Source organism: Nicotiana tabacum, chromosome 16, assembly GCF_000715075.1.
Source record: "Nicotiana tabacum cultivar K326 chromosome 16, ASM71507v2, whole genome shotgun sequence".
Classification (NCBI taxonomy): Eukaryota; Viridiplantae; Streptophyta; class Magnoliopsida; order Solanales; family Solanaceae; genus Nicotiana; species Nicotiana tabacum.
Genome location: NC_134095.1, coordinates 69015567 through 69034894, shown reverse-complemented (window position 1 = coordinate 69034894; position 19328 = coordinate 69015567). Strand labels below are relative to the sequence as shown.

At 39.6% G+C, this 19328-nt stretch overlaps 1 long non-coding RNA gene across 1 annotated transcript; it reads left to right on the top strand.

Moving 5' to 3' along the window:
- Positions 1-10521: 10521 nt before the first annotated feature.
- On the top strand, positions 10522-11500 carry LOC107779507 (uncharacterized). The gene is made up of 3 exons (XR_001646633.2): positions 10522-10672; positions 10810-11008; positions 11103-11500. It is a non-coding gene; the product is annotated as an uncharacterized LOC107779507 (long non-coding RNA).
- Positions 11501-19328: the final 7828 nt, after the last annotated feature.

The window sequence follows — 19328 nt, the reverse complement described above, 5'->3', positions numbered from 1 at the left end:
TCTGCGCATATTTTTCATGTGCAGATCCAGGTACTGCGACTCAGTCCCATCACCCTTGAGGCGAGGCGACTGCTCCAGCGACTTTGAGGTATATCTTCCGCATCCGCAGATTGAGGAGTCCCTTTCTATTCTAGCTTTTAAACAATTGCCCTTCTGTATTTTTTTTCCTTGTTAGATATTCTGGAGATAGAGTACTGTGTAGTGATCCTTAGCTTGTGTTTCTTGGGTTTTCGGGTCTTGGAAGTATGTATTGGTTTGAGAGTTAAATATTATGTATGTCGAGTGGCACTTTTAAACATTGTTTTATCACTCTTTAATCTGTTTTAATTTTTTATTTATTCCACACTTAGGTTATCTTTCGCAATTTAGGCTTACCTAGTCGTAGAGGAGTAGCTGCCGTCACAATGTTTCACGGAGGGAGAACCGTGATCATGACAGTGACCTTGTTCAGCTGCCGGTAATCTATACACATCCTCATCGATCCATTCTTCTTCTTGACAGACAACACCGGCGCATCCCAAGGTGAGACACTAGGTCTAATAAAGCCCTTATCAAGCAGGTCTTGCAACTGTTCTTTCAATTCATTCAACTTCGGGGGGCCATAAGATATGGAGCAAAATCAATGCAAAAGTCAATATCCCTGTCTGGTGGCATCCCCAATAGGTCAAAGGAAATACCTCTGAAAACTCCCGAACTACTGGTACAAAATCCATCGAAGGAACCTCAACACTAGGATAGGTTGAGCCTTCATATATGAGATAACTTTGCTGGTAGAATGACCGGGAGTCCTTCTCCACTCCAAATGAGGCCACCCCGGCAATGCTAAGGTCACGGACTTGGCATGATAGTCCAATATAGCATGATAAGGTGACAACCAATCCATCTACAAAATGACATCGAAGTCCACCATATCGAGAAGTAGGATATTAACACGGGTCTCAAGATCCCTAGTAACAACCATGCATGAACGATAAACACGATCTACCATAATAGAATCAACTACTAGTGTAGACACATAAATAGGAGCACTCAAAGAATCACGAGGCACAACCAAATATTAAGCAAAATAAGAAGACACATAGGAGTATATAGACCCTAGATAAAACAGAACTAAAGCGTCTCTACTACAAACCAGGATAGTACCCATGATAACTACATCGGAGGACTCAGCCTCAGGCCTAGCTGGGAAAGCATAACATCGAGGCTGGGACCCACCACTCTGAACTACATCCCTGGGACATCCTCCTGCGGGCTGGCCTCCACCTTCAACTGCCTAACCTCCACCTCTAACACCTCGACCCCTACCTCTAGCTGGCCGAGCGGGCGGTGGAACACCCGATGCCGGAATTATGGCACGAGAACCCTGATGCTGAGAACTGCTCGAGGCTCGAGGGAAAAATCTAGCAATGTGCCTCGCATCGCCATAAGTATAACAAAAATGACCCTGACAGCCTGAGGAACCACCCTGAAAACTCTGGAGCGGAGGTGCACTGATAGGAGTTGGTGTTGCACTGTAGGGAAACTGATCAGAATTACTGCATATGAGAACCACGACCACTTGGAGCACTGTGAGAAGCCTGAAGTGCTGAATGAAACGGCTAGGGAGGATGGCCTCTACCAAAAAATCCCTGCCTCTAGATGAGGCACCACTAAATCTACGAGAATGACGAGGCCTCTTGTCAGACCCCTGACCGCTCCCCTGAGCTAGAACCATCTCAACCCACTGGGCCACATTGGCCGCCTTCTAGAAAGAAATCTCGCTCCTTGTCTCCTTAGCCATCTGCAATCTAATAGGTTGAGCGAGTCCTTCAATAAACCTCCTCACCCTCTCCCTCTCGGTGGGGAGTATCAAAAGAGCATGACGAGCCAAATCAATAAACCTCATCTTGTACTGGGTGACAGTCATGGAACCTTACTGAAGACACTCGAACCGCATGCAGTACTCTTCTCTCTGAGTGATGGGAAGGAACTTCTAGAGAAATAGCTGCGAGAACTGGTCCCAAGTGAGAGCTGGTGACCCAGCTGTTCTGGCCAAACAATTATCTCTCCACCATTTCTTGGCGGAACTTGACAGACGAAGAGCAACAAAGTCAACTCTATTGGTCTCCACTATCCCCGTGTTCCGAACAACCTCATGACAGCTGTCTAAATAATCTTGGGGATCCTCTGAAGATGTACCGCTGAAAGTAGTTATGAAGAGCTTGGTGAACCTGTCCAATCTCCACAAAGCATTTGAAGATATAGCTGACCCATCACCGGTCTGAGCTACAACACCTGGTGGAACTACCCCAACTGACCGAGCTGCTAGAGTTTGAAACTGGGGAGCCATTTGCTCCGGAGTACGAGTAGTGGAAGTTTGTGCTCCTCCCCCAGCGTGAGAGATGGTTGGTGCAATAGGAAGTATGCCTACCTGAGTGACACTCTCCATAAGGCTCACTAGATGGACTAGAGCATCCTGGAGTACTAGGGTAGCAATGAACCCCTCTGGGACCTAAGCTGGGCCCGCTGAAACTGTCTGGGCTAGAACCTCATCATCAAACTCTACCTGAGGCTCCGCTACTGGTGCTGATACGCTGGGCTGAGCTCTGCCCCTTCCTCAACCCCTAAAATGGCCTCAGCCTCGTCCTATGCCCCTTTTAGGAGTTGCTGCTGGGGGCTCGGATGTTGATTAGCTGCTGAAGCGGTACGTGTTCTCGCCATCTACGAAAGAACAGAGTAGAAGTTCAATTAGAATTGAGAAATCAAACCGCACGACATAGATGAATAGAAGTGAAATTGTTCCTAACTTTGTAGCCTCTGGGGGATAAATACAGACGTCTCCGTACTGATTCCTCAGACTCTACTAAGCTTGTCCGTGAATTGTGAGACCTAAGCAACCTAGAGCTTTGATACCAACTTGCCACGACCCGAATTTCCCACCCCCGGGACCGTGATAGCACCTAACTTTGGACCCACTAGGCAAGCTAACATTACTGATTATTTTACCTTTTTACTTTATCTTTTAACAATTTACAATTTATCATAAGAAAACCAGCGGAATAAATACGGAAAAATAGAATTTAACAGATTATGTTAATACAAATATGAATCCGAAGTAAAACTCCACTTAGAACTGGTGTCATAATTTCTTGGGCTGTCTACAAATACTATAAATAGTGGTCTGAACAATGAAATACACATCTTTCTTAGAAATAGAAAAAAAAAAAAGAAACAGGATAGAAGGGGATGTCAAGGGCTGCGAAAAACCTCGGGTCTCCACTGGATTGAAGGCAGAAACCTCGAACTATGGTATGTATGGTCCAATACTGGGATCTGCACAAAAAGTGCAAAGTGTAGCATCAGTACAACCGGCCCCATGTACTAGTAAATGCCGAGCCTAACCTAGACAAAGTAGTGACGAGGCTAGGACACGACAAACATCATAAACTTGTACAGATAAACAATATCTAACAGGATAACAATAATAGAAGCAAAACAGAAATTAACGGGAAGGGCAACATGCTGTGGGGGATACCAGAATAAGGAAACACAGAAATACCGGAAACGAAACAATTAAGGCACTTGAACCGATAACAGCAAGTAATCACAGCAATAGAAAATAAATGCACGGCATCACCCTTTGTGCTTTTACTCTCAATCCTCACCATGAAATCAATAAGGAAAATATGCACGACATCACCCTTCATGCTTTATCACTCTTCCACCATGTGAATAATAGGAATGTGCAACGTATCACCCTTCGTGCTTTATCTCTCTTCCTCACCATATGCATCAATATAAATGTAAATGTGCACGGCATCACCCTTCATGCTTTATCACTCTTTCCTCACCATATGCATGAGTATGAATGTGCATGGCATCACCCTTCGTGATTTATCACTCTTTCCCTACCAAACAGTAAAAACAATAATATCCCGGCAAGGGAATCAACAATAGAAACAAATACATCCTGGCAAGGGAATCAACTATAACCAATCTCGTTCCAACAGTTAACTTCACAAAATAAATCCCAACTTGAGCCAATACTCAACAATGGTCAAATACCAAGAAAATATCATAAGTCTTAGTTCAACAGGGATAATCACCAATTTAAGCATAGATAGTACATAATAAGAATCACAACAATCACTATGTAAGACTCATGGGCATGCTTGACACCAACGTATAGATACTCGTCACCACACCTATACGTCGTACACAACACTAACACGTAGCAAATAAGACACAACCCATATTCCCTCAAGCTAAGGTTAGGCCAAACACTTACCTCGATTCCACGGCCAAATATCAATCCTCAAATATTGCTTTCCCTTGAAATTTCACCTCCAATTAACTTGTATGTAGTCATAATTAACTTAATAACATCAATAAATGCTAAAGAACTCAAACCCAATGCTTAACTATAGCTTTCCAAACATTTTCCCCGAAAATGTCAAAAATCAACCTCGGCACGCTTGGTCAAAACCCGACGTTTGGACCAAAACCTGATTACGCATTCACCCCCGAGCCCGGATATGCAATTGGTTTTGGAATCCGACCTCAATTTGAGGTCTAAATCTCCAAATTTCACCCAAATATACCCAATTTCCCATGAAAATCCCTAGATTTTGTGATGAAATCTTGTAAAAAGTTGAAGTAGATAGAATGAAATGTGTTAGAAATTGTTTACATATGATTTGGGGAAGAACTTTTCTTTGGAAAATCGCCTATGGGAGCTTAGGGTTTGAAAATTTGAAAGAATGAGTTGAAATCCCGTCAAAACCTGTTTTTGAGCAGTTGTAGGTATCATATTTGCGATCACAGGTTCACAATTGCGAACTCGCAAATGCGACCAATGCTTCGCTAATGCGAAGATTGGCCTGACCTGCTGCGTTCACAAATGCGAACCAGTGTTCGCAATTGCGGCCTCTGCTCTTGTCGCATTTGCGACTCTGAACTTCGCAAATGCGAAAGTCCCCTGCCCAGCCCAGTCATCACAAATGCGATGGTCCTTCGCAATTGCGGTGCTCACATACGAAGTCTATAGACCTGCAATAGCAGCAATCTTTCCTTAAGGGTCAAAGCACTCCGTGGCCTATCCAAATCTCACCCAAGCCCTCGGAGCTCCAAACCAAACATGCACACAAGTCTAAAAAATCATACGGACTTGTTTGTGCGATCAAATCGTCCAAATAATATCTTAAACAATGAATTTAGCATCAAAATCAATGAAAATCTCAAGAACTCTTAAAGTTACTATTTTCACAACCGAGGGTCTGAATCACGTCATATGAATTCCGTTTCTTACCAAATTTTACAGACACAACTTAATTACCATATTAAACCTGTACCGAGCTTTGAAACCAAAATACAGGCCTGATTCCATCAAATTAAAACATTATTCAATTTCTAAACTCCTTATATTTTTCAGTTAAATAATTTTCTTCAAAATTTCATTTCTCGGGCTAGCAACCTCGAAATTCAATTTCGGGCATACGCCCAAGTCTCATATTTTTCTATGAACCCTCCGGGACCGTCAAATCCGAGGTCGTTAGAAGAGCAAAAGGCCCGGGGCATAGCAGGATGAACCAATGTGAATGAGTGTAAGCTTTGTTGCCCGAACACGATTGGCGTTGACCACACTAGGTGCTACCGTGGTAGCAAGAGAGGCCAGGCAGTGACAATTGACAGGTTGTCACTAAGCATTCCTAGTTACATGGGAAAAATGGTCAAATGGCAAGGCCATACTCCCGTTTGGCTCCTCGCAGAGTATAGCTCACATCCCAACATCTGATTGGGGAATGGGGCAATGCCCATGAAGCTCTGGCGTAAAGGGAAGGCCTGCCAGGCCGTATACACATGGGTGCACCGGGTCCGTTTACCTAAAATGATGACCGAAGTTAACTTAATTCAATTTTACAGGCAAAATTTAGCATGTTTCTCAAATTTTCACATAAATGATTTTCGGATATATGCCCGAACTGCGCATGCAAATCGAGGTGAGATAAAAGGAGGTTTTTAAGGCCTCGAAACACAGATTTAACTTGTAAAGCAAGAGATGACTTTTTGGGTCATCACAGACTAGTTGAAAGAAAAAAAAAAGAAAAAGAAAAAGAAAGAAAAATTCGAAAAAAAAGAGAAGGACAAATTGAGAGGAATAAATTGTTGTCTTGTTCTTGTGCTTAAAGAAAAACTGAATAATCTTGGGGAGTGATCTTGTTTGTAAATTTAAGTGGAATAAAGAATTTGCGTTAAAATTTATTATGTGATGTGTTAAAGTACTTAGGAGGATGAACCACTAATCCTTAATATATCCTACCCATCCCTTAGCCCACATTACAACCGTATGAAGTCCAAATTGATTTTAGATCGAATGAGTCTACATTAGCAGAGATTTACATTATGGGAAAGCATATGATATTTTTTGGATGCATGTGACTTCTTTGTGAGAGTGAGAGATTTTTTTTTATATTTGTGAGTCCTTGAACTATATTTGATCATGAGATTCAAATGTGTGGATTCAACTTACTCTCTTGTTCTTGTTGTTAGGGCACATGGTTCACGAGGGATAGGTAACATTATTAGATGTTGGGTGTTCAAGCATAGGTGCATTGTGATATATATTGAGTCGACTTTTGAGGCAAGGATTGTTATGAGCATGTTATCTTTGTTGTGAATATGTGAAGAATGGCATAAGTAAAGGGAAGTGTAAGTGATTGCATATGCTACAGTTTAATTATTGCTACAAATCACAGTCAAGGGTAGAGTGTATGGTTAAAAGTTGAATTGCTCCTCTATTGTTGAGACTTGTACGTAGTTGGGAGTTTTTTGATATTCTCGTTGCTCGAGGACGAGCAAGAGTTTAAATATGGGGTGTTGATATTTAGCTTAAAGCATAAATATTTATATGCATATCGCCTCATGTTTTACTTTTGTTTCGTGGATTTAGGATGTAAAATGTGTTGATTATATTAATTTGAAGTGTTTTTATGTGTAGGAACGAACCGAGAGCAATTGTTGGCGAAAGGTGCGTGATTAGAGCCAAAACGAACATAAAAGGCAAAAAGGGAATTTCCAGTGCCACAGCCAATGCCTAGGGCTACCTATGGCGCCAGAGACAGTGTGCTCCAATTTTACAGTTCCAGGGAGAACACATTTCACTGGGTTGGGCGCTGGTGGCGTGATTTCTGTCCAATTTCGCCCAAGACAAGGTTATTTCCGCGGAAGACCACCCCCCCCCCAACTCGTATATAAGGAGTCCTAAACCTAATTTGGATGACATCTAAAAGACTTTAAAGGAGAATTCACGTGAAAGAACACACACCACGCTTGGAGAAGGCTTCTAACTAGTTTTTCTTCTCTTCTCTTCCCTTAATCTCTAGATTAATTTTAGTTAAATATTTATACGTTAGGATTCGCTTGAATAAATTAACTATTTTGGTTTAATTTAGTTGATAGTTAATCACAAGTCCCTGTGGATACGGTATCTAGACTTACAATCCTATATTACTTGTCGACCATGTATACTTGGGTGTGCGTTTGGAAGCAACAAGTACCGTTGTGGTGTACTCATGCTACGTTTTTGCACATCTTTTTGTGCACATCCAGGTACCTCCTATTAGTCGCAGCACTAGTGAGATGAGTTTGCATTTGGAGACTTCAAGGTACACCTGCCCGCGTCGCAGGCCTTAGAGTCACCTTCTATCCATTTCTATATTTTTCCTTCTTTACTAGATACAGTTATATAGGGATGACTTTGATACTGTTGTAGAGCTTGTGACTCAATATCGTCGGGGTTTGGGAAAATTGTATACACTAAGTGCAGAGTTTCTTTATGTAAAATATTTAGTATTTGGGAGTTAATTGTCATTTTTGTATATTTTGCATGGTTGCTAGGCTTACCTAGTCTTAGAGACTAGGTTCCATCACGACACCCTACGGAGGGAGCTTGGGGTCGTGATAGTTTCCCAATTTTTTTGAAAGGCCATCGCATTATTTTCCAAGATAAAGACATAGAAAAAGGGTCTAGAAATATCAGAAAACCATAATTTTTGCTGGCCATGGTATTAATTACACATTATTATGATCCGACCGATCCTTTTGATTGTTGTAGCTCCGTTCTCCCATTTACTATTTATTTTATTCCCAATTGTCGTTATGTGACTTGTCGGGGTATTTGGTTTTATTTTGGGGATATTTTGGAATGAGTTGAGACACTTAGTCTAAAGGTTGGAAGCTTTAGTCGAAAAGGTTAACCGAATGTTGACTTATATGTAAACGACTCCAGAATGGAGTGTTGATAGTTTTGATAGCTCCGTAAAGTGATTTTGGACTTAGAAGTGTATCCAGTTAGTGATTTGGAGGTCCGTAGTTGGTTTTGGCTTGAAATGTCAAAAACTGGAAAACTAGAAGTTTTGGAAATTGAGAAGCTTGACTGAGAGTTGACTTTGAGGTTAACGGGCTTGAATTTCGGTTTCGAAATTCTGAAAAGGTCCATTGTGTCATTTATGATGTGTGCAAAAATTGAGGTCAATCGAAGGCCGAGTGGCGAGGCAAGGGCATAATGGAGTAGAGATTTGCTAGGATTGAGGTAAGTAATACTTCTAAACTTGGTTCTGAGGGTATGAATCCCTGAATTACGTGTTATGTGGTTGGTGTTGAGGTGATGCACATATTGGGTGACGGACGTGTAGGCGTGCACTGTAGAAATTGTTATTCGGTTGACTTTATGGTATTGTGTAGTCATCAGACCTTGTAGACATTCATGTGGTCTCTATGTGTTAGAGTAATTAAGCTACCAATTCATGTTAGAAATCATGTTAGTGTATATGTTTTTCCTATTAAAACCCACTGTGGTCATTTCTGATGTTGAATTATTTGGTTAGATGGAAATTTTGTGCTCAAATCACATCCATTATTTGCATATCATATCTCAGTCTCTGTTACTAATATGTTGTGTCATATATTATTGTTTGGTCTAGTTTGCATGAGATTTGTGAGCCCGAGAGACCGGATAGATTGATGATGAGTTGGGGCCTGTGTGGCGTGACAAGGCGGGATATATATATATATATATATATATATATATATATATATATATATATATATGGATTGGGTTGCACGCGGCAACAAGCCTTAGTGCTATATATATGTGGATTAGGTAGCACGCCGCAACAAGCCTTATGGTTTTATATATGAGGATCGGGTAGCGTGTACCATACATTGCTGAGTGACTGAGTGTGGCGAGCAAGAATTGAGACAGTCAGATTGAGTGCTCTGAGAGTGTGAGTACTTGGGGTTTCACTGTGTTGCATCGCATACGGTATTCATATTCGCATGTAGATATAGAGATTTCATATTTCTCTTATCAGTCACACTTGGCATATTTTATATGTATTGTACTTAACAGTTGAACCTCGAAGCATGTCTACATTTTCTGTATTGTTAAACTCTATACTTTTACTATATTGTTTGAGCTCGTCACTGCTTTTGCTTAAAGATTAGACTTGTTAATAATTGAGTTGGTTATACTCACGCTACACCATGCACTTCGTGTGCAAATCCAGGTATTTCCGGGCACGGTGGTTGCTGATCTTGGAGTTTCAGTCGTTCAGCGGTTGTCGAGGTAGCTGCCTTGGCGTCCGCAAACCTTGACTCTCCTCCCCTATCTCTCAGTTTTACTTATTCTTTTCTAATTTCTTAGATAGTGTGTCAGAATATGTTTTTGTATAGATGCTCATGTACTCAGTGACATCCAGATTTTGGGAAACTCTTTATTGAGTTGTGGCATTTTCATCCAATTTTATGAGATTTTTACTTACTTAAACCTATTTTAGTATATTTTGAATTTGAAAATGTTGGTGTTTGTGAGTTGTGTCGGCTTGCCTAGTATTATGATAGGTGTCATTATGACATACTGAGTTTTGGGTCGTGACACTTATAATATCATAGTTTCTGATGGTTCTACAGTTGGACGTATCCATTTGGCACTCATTTATATATTTCCAAGGAAACGTCACTGAAATAATGAAAATGAGAAAAAGTTCCAGGGGCGTTCATATTTTTACTAAACCATCGTAGTCTTTGTTATGAATATCGAAAACAAGTGGATATAGAAGCTTTGTAGAAGGATAATAAATTTTCATAAAATATAGTACGTATGTAGTTCACAAAACTGAATTAGGTAAAGACTCTTTTTTTCCTTTCTGAGTGCAATTGTAAGATCCAAAAAAACTAACCAAATTTTTGACTTAGAGTTGGGCGAGAATCAGATATATTAATAACTTACTATTTGTAGAGAAAGAATACAATCAATAACTGACAAAATATTCATCATAGAGTTGGAAGGGAATCAGATTTTACTAATAACAACTTATTATATATTTTAGAATTTACAACAAATAGACTTTTATATTTTCAGTAAATTTTGGAGTAAATCAGATTTTCTCTTTTGAATTTAGATTTTATTTTAGTAAAGTTTGTAACAACATTTGACCCAAGAGCCCCATGTCCCTCCTATATATAGTGATATGCTTTATCAAGCACCATCATTCTCAGTACAACTCAGCCTATCTGCAGAGATAATGACGGTTACCAACACTGAAGAGGACAACGATGACAATGATGGAATCCAATTCTAGCATGAATCCTCTTCATGGATTCTTCGACATTGAATCAATGAGTCACCATGTTTGTAAGTTCCTCTCTTCGTTTATGCTTTCATTCTAATCTATGATGTGTCAATCTGCCTTTTTCCTTTATAAAATTCACTTAAAAAAATAAAAGAAGTGGAGTCTAATTAATTATATCTAATGGCTTGTTATTTTGCAGTGTTTTGTGGTTTTACTGCAACAAGAAAAGGCGAAATGTCTAATTCGCATGGAAAGGGGACAATAGCTCCTTTGTATTCCTTTCCTCCGATGGTCGCATTGAGCTTTCTCGTCTCTTGTTGCTAGTTTCGACCCATTACATGTCGATCGTATTTATCCTTTAAAGTACGATCAGAATTATCTAAGAGGTTTATCAACAGGTAATTAAGCAACAATGAATTTTTTGTTGGTTATTTTCTTGAGTCCATATCTACTCTAAATTCTGACCCTCTTTTATTCATGTCTTCATCTCAGGTCTTCCACTAGCTTTTTGGCTGACCAATCACAAGTTTGGGTACCTGCAAAATCTCCCAGAGATGAACAAGTTTACAGCTGAATCCTGAACCTTCTTTGCGAGGAAACATGAATACTTTAAAGTAATCACGGTTTCCAATAGCAACCTTCATTTCTTGAGACCCGTGAAAAGAATAACACAGACAGACCAACTTTAATGTGGGAGATATGGGATGAATTTAACAAAATAATAAGTAGAATATGCCTTGCATAATGATTTAGACTTAGACAATAAGAAGGAATTAATTTGCATTGGAGAGGACTTTTTTCTGGCCATAGCTTCATTGTGTAAAATGTAAACTGGTATTGTAATATGGATTTCCATTTATTGTCTTGATTATTTAAAGTGAATTCCCATATTTGCAGCTTCATCTTTCATTTGATAGTTTACCATCTTAAGAGCCATTTATTTTAGACTTTTTATGTTTGCACCTATATTACCTATTAAATCATACAGTTAAGCCGACGATCCTCCATCATACTTACAATGATAAGAAACCGAGAATGTTAAAATCAAACTTTAGTAGTGTTATACAAAATAATCAATTAAAGATAGGATGTTAAGGCGGAGTAGAGAACTTCTCTTTTCTTGTTTATGTTCTTCATCACGGTTTAACGCTTAGAGCTAGTACTGTTTAAAGAAGTTAAAAGACATGCATGGAATGGAATAAGTGAACGTATCAAATGAAACAAGGATAGCTTTGCTACTGAGACAGAATAAGTGAACCTCTTTAAGTTTTCTTTTGAAATTCATGCGTTTTGAGGTTTGATTCGTAGTTCTAGAAGTTATTTTAGTTTTTTGATCGTATGAGTAAGTTCGTATAATATATTTAGACTTGTATCGATGTTTGGTTTGGAGACGTGGACTCGGGTCAGTTTCGGATGTGTTTCGAAAAGTTTTGGGCTGGAACAAGTTTGTTGGTGTGCTGATGCCTCGAGTGCCGCAATTGTGCGCACCGGCATCACAAATGCGATCTTAGTAGGGGGTTTCAGACATCGCAATTGTGATACCTAGATCGCAATTGCGAAGTAGTACTTGAGGTGGGTAGGTTCGAATTTGCGACCACTTGGTGGCATTTGCGATGGGAGCAAACTTCGCAATTGCGAAGTCAATGTCGCATTTGCGATATACCTTTCGGCTGATAGGCATTGCATGTTACATCTGTACTTTTATATTAGGATAACTCGTAGTAATCCATATGATCTTGAAGGGATTAAGATCATTCATGAGGTTATAGAGGATTTGTTACTATGTTATTGTAAGACCCCGTAAGTTTAACAACATTGATACCATTATATACATTTGATATGGTATTTTGAGTGGAACATTTTTGTAAAAAGTTTGAAAAATATGATTTTATATAGTTATTAATATTACTACTTTTGATTATGCTTTAAATTATACACATAATATGAGAAAGTCTATGAGATTTTCTTTATTGTAAAGATAGAAATTATTTTCTCACAAGAAAAGAAGGTTATCTTTTTATCATTTTAAGAATTAAGCGTACGAAAATTTGTACTCTTTATATGATATTAGTAAAAGTAGAAGATGAGAAAATATATGCATTTTTACATGGATGTCTTAATGAAATAATAGTATATGTAATGATTTTATATGGTACTATGATTTATTAATATTTTAATAGTAGTACTTTAGGATGAGGACAAGACTATTTTCGAGGATATAAGTATTATATTATGCTATTTCAAATAAGTTCGTGAAGGTGAGAGGGTAAGCAAATCTAAGAAAATGAGTTTCGTCGAAGTTTGTCATTTTTAGATAAAATATGATCCGAGCTATAATACCCGGTATCTATGGACTAGTACCATACAAGGTATCACATGACCATGATAGTAAGATATATAAAGGGTGTTAAAAGTAAGTAGTATTTTAAGTAATTTGAGATAATTCTTAATTATATAGATAATTAGATAATTATGAATTTTTAGTAGTGGATTAACTATGTAATTAAGCATGTTTGGATAAGATTGATGGGCCTCCCATGTGGAAGCAAGAGAATAAATATTCTAAAGTTAATTGTGACTCTTACTCATGTATCAAAGGTGGCACATGTGGAGAAAAGTTTGGCTAAGTCATCAAAAATGTGGGGCCCACACTTAAAGACTTAAAAATTATTCTAATTCATTTTGTGTCTCTATAAAATAATGAAAAGCTTTACAAAGAGTTACGAATCCTACAATATGAAATGAGTTAGATTGGTGGGATTCTCAAATATGATTTCATATGAATTCTTTACAATAAAGTGAGTTAGATGGCTACGTGAGTTACTTCATCAAATTCATACAAGACTACAAAGTAACGGATGGAATTCGAGGATTTATATGATCCCTTACAATGCTTAGCAACGTGAGAATTCTTATTCTAAGAGAGCACGGTACAATCTTTCTCAAGAATATCATAAGGATTTTCCCCTACTTTGATCTGTTGTTACGTGTTTTTCGCAAAAGACATGTATTAGAGTGATTGTCAAGAGAATCGACTCAGGTATATTAAGGTTAGTCCCTTCACCTTTTTGCATGATCCAAGTAACGATACGTAAACGTAATGCTATTCCATAAGTAATTCTACTCTTAGCAGTTAAGGATGTCTATATTATTCATTCCTGTAAAGTGATATTCAAGCATGTCTAAGTATGTTCCTAAGTCTCTATTGAGGTATTTGATAAAGATGTTAATGTTTAAAATAGACTGATACATGCATCTTCATGCATTTACCATCGGCCGGTTGGGCAGTTACATATTTACCACCGAGATACAGTAGGTCAAGCAGTCATTCATTTACCATCGAGCTACAGCCGGTTGGGAAGTCACGTATTTACAATCGAGCTACGGCAGGTTGGGCAGTTATATATTTACAATCGAGCTACGGCTAGTTGGAAAGTCATGCATTTACCATTGAGCTATGGCCGATTGGGTAGTTACATATTTACCACCGAGTTACGGCCTGTCGGGTAGTTACATATTTACCACCGCGCTACGGCCGGTCGGGTAGTTACCACTGATCAGTTGGACAGTCAAGCAACATAAGATATGGATAATAGTCTCAAAGAGATATGGATAATAGTCTCAAAGATAAGCATTATATATATAAGTATACTAACTATGCATATACGGTGGCACTTCAGAGATTCAGGTTGATTCTTATATCTCTTTAGTTAATGTTGACTTATGGATATGTTTCAGTTCTGCCTTACATACTCAGTCTTTTATTCGTACTGACGTCCTTTTGTTGGGGACGCTACATTCATGCCTGCAGGTATAGATAATCAGTTTGATAAGCCCTCATAGTAGATGAGGTCAGCACTCAGCGAAGGATCGGTAAGACTCCACCTCATTCAGAGTGCAGCCGAGTCTATAAGTCATCGTGGCAGCGTTTTGCTACAGACTTATGGGTAGGCCGGCACCCTGTCCCATTTGATGTTGAATAATCTTAGAGACTTTGTAGACAGAGGTTCATTTTGTAAAATGTGTTAGAGGCCTTGACGGCTTATATGTATTCATGTTTTAAAAATGATGGTTCATTGATACAATGTTTGCTCACTTATAGTTATACGTTACGAGTTGTGGCCATGTGGGCGCATGATAATTACAAAAGGAATGAGTTCAGCTAACTCGACCTATGTATGTTTTAGTTTTGGTCAAACGATCATGAGTTACAGAGTGGTTCGCTCGGGCCAGCACAGTACCGGGTGCCAGCCACACCTCCCCAGGTTTGGGGCGTGACACTACAATTACGATTTATTCTTCGCAATTGCAAACCCAGTGGTGCAATTACAACATCTGCTCCTAAACATAAGGTCTGGAAATGGGGACTTTAGTATCATTCTCTTTTTTAGAACCCTAGACTCGGTAAGAGGCGATTTGGAGGGGAGACTTTCACCTACAATAATTGGATAAGTACTTCTGACTTGTTTTCAATATATTACATGATTATCCATGAGATTTAACATCTAATTCATGAGAATCTAAGAGAAATTTTGGGGTTTTTTGTCTATGTTTTGAAAAAAATAATTGAGATTTAAGAGTTAATTGGACTCGAATTTTGAAACAAAACTCATATATGGACTAGAGGGGTTATAGGTAGTTGAGATCTACCCTTGGACTCGGGTTTTGACCGGCGAGCCCTGGATTGACTTTTGCTGACTTTTTTCCAATTCATTAAAGATCTAATCTTTTTACTTGTAGGTAGTTTCTACAGCTTATTTTGAATTATATTTGGCTAGATTTGATAGGTTTGGAGGCTAATTATAAATGAATGGTTGTGGTTGAGTGTTGATTTGTTGTGGAAGAGGTAAGTGTTATGTCTAACCTTGACTTGAGGGAATTAAAAATTGTTGAACTATTTATTATGTGAATTAGATGGGAAAATGGCGTATATGTAAGGTGACGAATGTATATGCACCGTCGGCAAATCTAGCATGCCGGACTGTGTTATTTATTTCCATGTCTTCATTATTCCATGTTATCTGTCGTTATATGCTTTAATTGATGCATGTTCCTACTTGACATTTATGATCTACTTGTTAAATTGTTACTTAACTATTATTTGTTTGATTTTACCCATTACCCACTCAATATTTTGCTTACCTGCTATTTGTTCCTACTTGCCTTAGTTGTATATTAAAATTGTCACATGTTTTACCTGCTTTTATTTTTTCTTATGTTACTTGATGCACTCTATTATGTTATTTCACTTATGTGAGCCGTGAAGTTATTCTCGTATTAATAAATCATAAAAGTTTGTGATTTCGAGGTGTTTGATATTTTCTGTCATATTGGTGATTCTTAAGTGTTATATACACTTCATCCTCTTTTGTGTTGATATTTCATAAATATTGTTGGTGAGTTATTTATGTTAATATTATGAAATTGTTAGGGATCGGGTTGCACGCTACAACGATATTGAATTGATATGATATCAAACGAATGAATACGGACAGAATATGATATGAGATGATACTATTGTATGCGGTAAAACCGGGGGTCCAATTTCCCCGTCATTAGGTCGCCTCGCGAACATGATTCTCGAGGTTCAAAGCCGAGGTCGAGATCCACCTTCAGGAGCCGTCAGGTTTCGGCCCCGGGGGTAGTGCAACTAACGGCTATAATAGGGGAGAGGGGAGTTCCGAAGGCATGCAGCTGATATTGATAGAGCCTAATGCTATCTAGTTGTCTCATCCCTCTACCTTTATAATTAATTCATTTTGTACTATATCGGGATTCCCCCTTCTATATAAAGGGGATCCTTATCATTTTGTAAGGGTGACTGTTGTTGCTCCAACTATTCTACACGAGATAAATAATAACTCTCTATCTATCTCTCTTTTCTCTCTAACATATTCTCCCGACACTATTGCTCTTACTTATTACTTTCATACTTGTTCTTCATACATTGCTTGTCATTGGCCATAAAAAGCTTCCCATAATTCTATCCTAACTGTTAGCCCTTTCCCAATTATCCCTGATAGCTCGAGCTCGAGCCCAGGAATCGACCTCGAGGCACCTCATCTGTCAGTCCAAGACCCGAATAGCTAACCCCTCGGTTTGATTGTAACTCTACTTTAGTTCGTATTTCGTCTTTGAACTTCACATACCTAGAATCAATTGCGTAAACAACTATCATAAAAATAGATCACGTATTCTTAGAGTCCTATCAACAAATTTAATTGCTATTACCATTTTCACGGTAAACAGTTTGGCGCCCACCGTGGGGCTAAAAATAATAGTAATTATTTTCTTGTTGGTTTCATTACACAACGCAAGTTTCCTTTCACACTTTTTCTTGTCCAAAATCTGCGATTTCTGGACAAAATGTCTGGCTCAGTGAACAGCGTTGAGAACAATAACCTCGAAAACCATAAAGGGAAGGACATGACTACTCCAAATGTCGGTACACCATCGCAAAACACAACCCGGGCGGAAGGGGAGACTCTCTGACACGACGTCCATATGATTATTGGAGGAACCAACGTCCCCCAAGGACCCATGTTCAAACAGACAAGAACATCCACTAAAGAAGAGGGACCGGCCCGAAATTGCGTGCCTGAAGACACCCTCGCGTTCAGTGAGGAAGATCTCGAGGCCATGATAGAACCGCACAACGACGCACTGGTGATCTCGTTTCTTTTAAACAATACGAGGATAAAACGTGTGCTCGTGGATCCAGGCAGCTCGGCCAACATAATTAGATCAGAGGTAGTAGGACAACTGGGGCTACTCGATAGAGTCGCCCCCATCCCTTGAGTCTTCCACGACTTCAACATGACTGGCGAAGTAATGAAAAGAGAGATCACCCTCCCAATCAACATATCCGGCGTGATTTAGAACACCGAGTTCCAAGTCATCGATGGCGACATGAGGTACAATGCATTGTTTGGAAGGCCTTAGATACACAGCATGAGGGCAGTACTGTCAACCTTACACCAGGTATTAAAATTTCCCACGAAGGACGGAATAACGACCATACATGGAGAACAGCGGGCGGCAAAGAAATGTTCGCAGTTCAGCATAAGGTGTCAATTCCTACGCACCCGATCTCAGACGAGGTTAGGAACATACAGACCCCTGAGGACGATGAAGAAGATTTCCTCGCTCCTCGGACCTTCATCTCCCCCGAAGAATCGGATGCAACTAAATTAATAGTCGAAGAGCTAGAGCAGGCCATTTTAATCAAACACCTCCCCGATCATAAGGTATACTTAGGAACGGGGTTAACCCCGAACTCGGGAAAGGGTTCATTCAATTTCTTAGTAACATTATCAACTGTTTTGCTTGGTCCCACTTAGATATGACAAGAATTCCGCCAGAAATAACCTCCCACAAGCTGAGCGTCGATCTAAAGTATAAACCCGTAAAGCAGAACAGAAGACCATAGTCCAAGGTAAAACATGCCTTCATCACAGAAGAGGTAACGAAACTTCTTAAAATAGGATCCACTATAGAGGTAAAGTACCTCGAATGGCTGGCCAGTGTAGTAGTGGTGCCTAAAAAGGGAAACAAGCTAAGAATGTGCATAGATTATAAAGACTTGAATAAAGTGTGTCCTAAAGATTCCTTCCCATTGCCTAACATCGATCGTCTGATCGATGCTATGGCCGGCCATGAGACCCTCACCTTTCTAGACGCCTACTCGGAGTATAATCAAATGCAGATGAACCCCGAGGACAGGGAAAAAACCTCGTTCATCACAAAGTATGGTACCTACTGCTACAACGTTATGCCCTTCGGGCTAAAAAACACAGGGGTAATGTACCAGCGCCTAGTTAATAAAATGTTCAAGCATCAAGTAGGTAAATCAATGGAGGTATATATTGATGATATGCTAGTTAAGTCCCTGCACGTAGAGGACCATTTGACTAATTTGCAGGAAAATTTCGACATCCTCAGAAGTTACAACATGAAGCTCAACCCCGAGAAGTGTGCCTACGGAGTGGGTTCGGCCAAATTCCTGGGCTTCATGGTATCAAACAGGGGGATCGAGATTAATCCTGATAAAATAAAGGCCATCGAAGAAATCACGATGGTGAACAACGTAAAGGCCGTACAACGGCTAATAGGGCGGATAGCGACCCTAGTCAGATTCATATCAAGGTCATCAGATAAGAGCCATCATTTCTTCTCTTTACTCAAAAGAAAGAACAACTTTGAATGGACTCCAGATTGCCAACACGCCTTAGAGGAACTAAAACGATATCTGACTAGTCCACCTTTGTTGCATATGCCAAAGGAGGATGAAACACTATATCAGTACCTGGCCGTGTCTGAAATAGTGATAAGCGGCATAATAGTTCGAGAGGAGCAAGGCACGCAATTTCTTTTTTATTATGTAAGCCGGACCCTGGGGGACGCCAAAACCAGGTATCCCTATCTAGAAAAATTAGCTCTCGCGCTAATAAGCACCTCGCGAAAGCTAAAGCCCTATTTTTAATGTCACCGTATTTGCATTTTGTCGACATACCCCGTCCGGAGCATACCGCACGAAACCGAGCTATCGGGCCGATTGGCCAAATGGGCCATCGAACTCGGAGGGTATGATATCGAGTATCAACCTCGAACAGCCATCAAGTCCCAAATTCTGGCGGATTTCGTGGCCGATTTTTTGCCCTCCCTCGTATCCGAGGTAGAGAGGGAACTTTTATTAAAATCAGGCACGTCTTCCGTGGT